Raw genomic sequence first — 6859 nt, 5'->3', positions numbered from 1 at the left:
CTGCCTGAGAGCCCTCCTTTACTATCAAGTCAAATCTGAGCGAAAAGAACAGCTCCTGACAAAAAAAGATTCTTCTCTCCTTTCAACCCCCATCATTTATGCTCTCAAGTTGTTCTCCCTATCAGTCAAACTTGTGTTTTCTCTCTACCCTTTCCATTAATGATTCTGCCTTGTGTATATTTCTGATCCCGCTTAGGTCCTCTGTGTAGCCATCGCCCCGCCAGAACTGCGTTTGGTGATTCAGCCTGCTCCCATTCTGTCAGTCCGTGCGCATTGGACAGACTTGCCGTCCATCTCTGATATTTGCAGTAGTGGTGAGCAGTACCATTCAAATCTTTCACAATATTAGTCCTAAAAAAAAGTATTGTCATATCATTGGAAAACTTGTGCTGGTGCATTTTGAGTCCCTGGCATAATGTATTGCAGTGTCAAACTGTAAAGTTCTGGTGAAAACTATCTGAGCGTAACCACCCCAAGAAAGCTAAATATAGAGATTAAACTTTTTTTTCTCCTCAAAGTTGTGAATTTTGAAGATTTACTGACAGCTCAAAAAAAAGGTGTGTGTGGGGGGGAGATTGCACAGTATTCAATCACTATGAGTGCCAGTGAGCCCAGAATTTTCCACAGAAAAATGTTTTTTCTGCCAAGTCCCTGAGAGTGAAGCATAAGAGAAGTTCCTGAAGGTAACTCACAGAGTACTAGCAATGAAGAATGTTGATGAGAAGATGTATCCAGACTAAGTTTGTCAAGAACATTTTTTAGAAGGCTGCTGGCTTGTCCTGCTTGACTGTTGCTTAATTTGAGAAGACTCCAGGTGCAGATGGCCCCTTCACTATCAGTGCTAGCCATTGTTCCACCACATAAAAACCTTCTTCAGAAGGGTGATAAACAGCAGTATTGGCACCTGATGATGGTCCCATGTTCTTACATAAAACTTAAAAACTGACTGTGAGTGTTGTGCAATGCAGTAAAATAGAAATAACTCGTGCCTCATTTGTATGTGCTTAGCCACAGAATATAAGCCTGGCTTCTGTTCTGAGAGTTTGCATGCAGTAATTGCTAATTAATGAAGCATGTGTAGGTATTGCCAATCCATTTAGTTTGCAATTTAGTTGTTGTCAATCAGGTTTTCGTGCATAGCACATATATTTTAAATGATAATAATAATAATTAAAATAGACTCTCATAGACTCCAAGGCAAAATTGGTTATTGGTTGCTGTTGTACGTTAATATTGCTTTACTGTGTATGTTGTCACTTGCTCATGAGTTAGGCAGTTAGACCTATATGTGTATATGGGTTGATGTCTGTAAGTTGGTCCAAATAAAATATTCCTAAATGTAGACGTTATTTTTGGGAAATATAGTAAACGTACATAGCTAAATATTCTCTACGTGTGTTGTCAGATAATTTGAAAATCACATAAATTGTATATTAGGTAAAAGAGATCTTCACTATATTTAATTGTGGGAGTTAGAACGAAGCCAGTTGGAGAATCTGAAAATTTGGACAGCATGTTTCATTTTTGCACATGGTAAACTAAACTGTGGGTTTAACAGCTAACATAATAAATTAAAGAAATTAGACGCTAAGTTCATCCCTAGTATTTTTATTTGATTTTTTCACTATGTATTATGTTTTAGGAAGCTGCTGGCTACCCTGGAGAGCTAAAGAAAAAACAGAGCTTTTGAGAAGAATCCTTGTAAAGGTAAAAGCATGCAGCAGTATTAATGGAAGGGAAGAAATAACAATACTGTGTTGAAAGATGGCTAGACTGCTAATTTCTTGCTAGCAGAGTGATTTTGGCAGGGCCAAAGGACAGTGCACCAAAAGCAGCTGAGCTTTGATTTGCTTTGTTGTTCTGACAGAGTTTACGTTAATTGCTTTTGGACAGATAGTAACACCTATCAGAAGAGGAATGCATTTGTCACAGGTCTGTTAACAAATAGAAATTCATGAGCAAACACAGGTGTAAACTCCTAAACAGATTTCTTTGGCTTATTTATTTTATAAGGATCATTATCCTTATAAAAGCCAAAATATGTACATTCCTTTTGCCTTAGCTGCTAATAAAGAATTATTTGGATATTGCAGAGCATATTATATGCAGTTTGAAATAAGAGCTGATGCTCTTTTCCTAGCAATAGTTCAGGAGTGCAAATATCTGTGCAAATTTTAATACATTTTAATTCTTGATTAACAGTCCTACATTTCATTTGAGTTTTATATTTGAAGTTAAGTTTGAAGTAATTTATAGCATGCGCTAAACTGAGAAGAATTGTGAATAACAAAGGTAAGATGCTGCAAGAAAAGCGGCAGGCAGAAGGAAGGGTGCTTGTGAAAACGTACTAAATGGCGCAGTGCATTTAATGTAGTTACATTAATTGTTAACATATTGATACAATTATTAATTGAATATTATTAAATAATTATATTAATAGATGCATTAAATAATTACAGTAGTTAAAGTTTTAATTGAATTTGCCCCTTGAATGAAAATGATTCTTTGCACTGAGAGTCAATGGGAGATCCCATAGATAAGTAGAATATCTCCCCCTCTCTAGAGCATATTGGCTGGTTTTATAAAAATTTCATACCTTTATAGCTGAACGTTATCCAAGTGTTATGGTACAGTGGTAAGAACAGGAACGCAAAGAAAAGCAGCTGGGATCATATACATTTACAGCTTTTGTCAATTACTACATGGCTGTACTGATACAGATGGCGTAGAAATATCAGTTGTTCATTTCATTGCTGAAAAATTGTAAATAAATAACTGAAATTACCAAATCCAACTGAGAATTATAAGCCTATCCTTTGAGTAGACAAGTGAAAAGTATTGTGTGTTTTCTCCACTGAAACAAATGTGCAGAAAACCTATTTCTGTTCCGCAAACTGTGAATTAGTATTAGCATTTTGATTTTAATAAAAACAGATTAAGAAATGAAACAGCAACAGCAGAAGAAGCAACAGCATCACACACATACTACATCAGTATACATTTGTCTTTTCTTATTTGTGTCACAGTCTTGCACATTCGGTTGTGTGGGTGTTATTGTACCAGTCTGGCAGATTTCTGAGTGACCAAAACTTTGTATAATACAGTCTTTCCGTGCTGCAGTTCTGCGAGACATCTGGATTTGTGCACTGGAGGAGTTTCTGTTAAGTTTGCAAAGAACGGCTAAGCAAATTATTGCCACAACCTTTTTTGTAGGAAAGCAACTCGCAAAGGACCTTTCAAAATCTTGTTAAAACACTCTCTTCATGAATTGATTTAATGGCAGTAGATGGAAGAATGTCTGTGACTAATAATTCTCTCATCTGGAAATTCATCAGATTCCACAAACATAAATTTATGCCCATTGTCAAAGACTAATTCATTTGGATTTCCTTCATGACTGAAAATGAGGCCTTGATTACTGTTCTGGAAGTAACCTGGGAAGTAAAGGCTGTTCTAGCCATTTATTGAAGTAATCATTTGCAGTAATAGCATAATAGTAGCCTGCTGGTAGTGTTTCAAAAAGCTCTGCTGAAGTTATGTGCACTGCAATCTTTCTTCCCTGCCAGTTGAATTCTGATGCATATCATTAAGTTCCAGAATAGAAAAACAAGCCCTGACATTGCAGATAGCACCAATGTTATACGAAGAGGATTCTCTAAAAATTTCTTCACAACTTCTTCTCCTACGCCTTCAAGATGTCCAGTTAATTCCAAAGCAGTTATTTTAGTTTTTAGATTGCACTGACCACTTGCATAGCTAAGGTTTCTGTCGCGGAGTAAGTTGTCCGTGTAGTGACAGACTCAGTAGGCCATGTCATGGTCTGTAAAATTTCTTCTTCATGTTCTATGGGTCCTGGACTACTTTGGGGGAGTGAGAGAGTCCATTTGGACATATGAAATCAAGGCAGCTGTATTCAACAAAATGATTTGCAAAGCCAATTTGAAGCAAGTTCAACAAGCTGTGCAGAGCTGCAGTGACAACAGTATTTTGTATAGGACTGTTATAAAAGCATTCCATGAGAATGACTTTCTGTTACTGCTGGCTGCTAATAGATTTGACCTTGTGACTTAAAGCTGAAGAACTCAGTATCTTATTATGAATTGTTTGAGTCATTCAAACTCTTAGGGATGTTTTTTTTAATTGGGAGAATTATGTAAGTGTTTAGTTGTATTAGCATTTGAAGATATTTAAAAAAATTAAATCAGGAATAGTTTATTGATTGATTCAGTGGTAGTCATTCCATTCCTCTATAAGACTGATGAATATTAATGGACACACCATGCAAAACATGGCTACTATGTGTGGGTAATGGTCTTGAGTAAACCTTATGCCTAATCTACTTCCAGTAAAAATATTTTTAGTTTGTAAAAATGAAATTCTTATTTGAAGTTACAGACTTCAGCTGGGCTGATAATAGCTTGACTCAGCAACATCTTGGATTAAAAAAATAAGTCTCCAGAAATCTCCAGGGGAGCGCTAATTCCTGCTGAGTATGTGCTGTAATAATATAAACAATGGAGTGGAATGAGTGGAGAGGTGCATAGTTGACTCCTGGTTTTCTTGACTGGAAAAGAACATAATGATGCAGCCAAGTTCTGCAGAACCTGACTACTAGTTAAGACTGAGAGCAGCCCAGAAAGCTTAACTGGAGCACCTGAAGAGCTCATATGATTCTGTATTAGTTGCTGTGACCTAATACCAGGTCTAAAATCATGAAACCTCATTTCCACACTTGGAAGGCAAAAAACGGATAAATGAATGTAGAATTTTTTGAGACAGAGGTAGAAGAGAGAAATTGTTCCTCTGTTTATCTGTTGCTTTTTCTTAACATTGTTCCAAAATGATGGTCTGCGGCTGCAGATTTTTCAGCAGTCTCCTCCAAAGTTAGTTGCGCTTCTCTCGGAGAATACCTCCTCATCTGGGATGAATCACTGAAATACCACTCAACCAATATGGTTCACATTAGCTGAGAATCTGGTCCACAGAAAAGTCTGTGAATGAATTCTGCATTTCCACTGGGAAATAGGAGAAGGGACCCTTTACAGTAGCATACCATTATACATCCTAGTTGCCTTTTCTACTCATTTCAAGGGAGAAATACTGATTAAAATTATTTAATTGTGTTATTTTAGTGCTTAAGAATTTTGGCCGTGTGCCATGAGCCTACTATAGAAAGCACTATGAAAACAGAAAACAAAAAGAAAATTCTTTATTGTCAGTGCTTGTTTAAAAAAACCCCAAACGGTGAATGGATATATGTCAGTGATTTGTGTTGTTCAGGTGTAAAGCCTGATCTCGAGTATGAGTTAGCTGAAAGAATGCACACCTATTAAAATGTGTGCATTAAAATTAACATACTAAGTTTTAGAAATCTTTGTATGATTCCTCTCTCCTTTGTCTGCAGACAAGTAGAGTTTTGTGCATCAATGGCTTAAAAAGTGATTTAATGTGGGAAACATATGTGAGAAGGGGATAGAGTGAAGATGGTTCATCTAAGGTAATGTCTCTCTTACTTGCTTTCTTGCAGAAGCCCCAAAACAGCTGCCCCACTAGAAATAGGAAAGAGATAGGTTGGTGTGGCAAGTAGATCATGTGGAAGTACTACTTAAAAACATGTTGCAATGGACCCTGCAGCCTGTAGCTGGTTATTGCGCTGACAAGCACCATTTGAATGGAAGGCTGATCTGAGGGTAGTTTCTCCCTCCCCCTCTCTGTCTCTTTAATCTCATAAAAAAGAAGTTAACTGTCTTAAATGGATAGCCTTCCTTGTCCTTCATGTGTAAATAATGCGAGTACAGGACAAATTGTCCCTGTCTCCAGTAGATTAGTTGTAAACTGATGCTTTGTACCTTGTTTATTAACTTGGAACAATGTTGTCAGGATTAGAAAGGATTCTGTGGAGTATTTCAAATTAAATTGTTTGGTGCGTTTATATTTGATTCAGCTGGCTTTGCTAAAACTGTGCTTTAATTCATGCATATACTATATCTGAAGTTACCACAACATTAGTATTTAGAGTTAATGTCATGTATGCTATACTAGCATCAAAACTGCTTTAGGAATGCCAGTGTGAACACTTGCATTTCATTTTTTAAAAACTTACATGAACTATAGTTTTCTGATTGCTTTTTCTTAAAATAAATAAAAAGCTCTTCATCACCCATGCAGCACTGAAAACAAATCAAGGATTGCTTGACTGGCTTTTAGTCACCGCCATATGCTTTTTTCCTTAGCAAAGGGCAGTAGGAAATTATTGCATTACACAAGTGGAATTTAAAATGTTGCTGATGTACTTAAGGATGCTCTTTCCTGAGAAGAATCATTATGTATGACCATGCTCTTTAAAAATGTGATTACAACAGTTCAGCAGATGGTAGACACTTGGGGTCAGCTCTAAGGAGATCTGTATTTACAGTGTATTAATAATGGTTTAAACTTTCTCATAAATAGATGTTGATTAATTTTAAATCCATTTGTAGAAACCTAGCATTGCCAGACTATTTCCTGAAACCACAATACAAAGTATGATAAACACCATCCGTTAATCCAGACTAATGTACTCCACACGTTAAAAAAATTCACTAAAAGGATTAATGTAATTTTTCAAACATGAAAAAAACAGATTGTATATTTCATATGTACTTTGTGTGTTGAATTTTTGACAGTCAACTCTTTTCGTTGATAGAATTATGTGTTTTTATCCTTTGCTGTAACATACTTTCAAACAATTTATATTTAATTTTATATTCTGTTTGGGATTTCTTTTTCACTTTGTCTCACAGCTATTTCATACCATTGAGTGGAAAATAGATTAATCCAATCAGGTGAAGCAGCAGGAGGAAAATTTAGGAAAAGCCTA

General features: G+C 36.1%; 1 long non-coding RNA gene across 1 annotated transcript; it reads left to right on the top strand.

Annotated features, from left to right (window-relative positions):
• The first annotated feature begins 200 nt into the window (after window positions 1-200).
• LOC138060963 (uncharacterized) lies at window positions 201-5469 on the top strand. Its single transcript, XR_011134475.1, has 3 exons — window positions 201-314; window positions 1643-1707; window positions 5405-5469. It is a non-coding gene; the product is annotated as an uncharacterized lncRNA (long non-coding RNA).
• Window positions 5470-6859: the final 1390 nt, after the last annotated feature.

The sequence above is a fragment of the Struthio camelus genome, chromosome 14, assembly GCF_040807025.1.
Source record: "Struthio camelus isolate bStrCam1 chromosome 14, bStrCam1.hap1, whole genome shotgun sequence".
Classification (NCBI taxonomy): Eukaryota; Metazoa; Chordata; class Aves; order Struthioniformes; family Struthionidae; genus Struthio; species Struthio camelus.
Note: the sequence above shows the minus strand (reverse complement) of the source record. Positions and strands in the feature narration are given on the sequence as shown.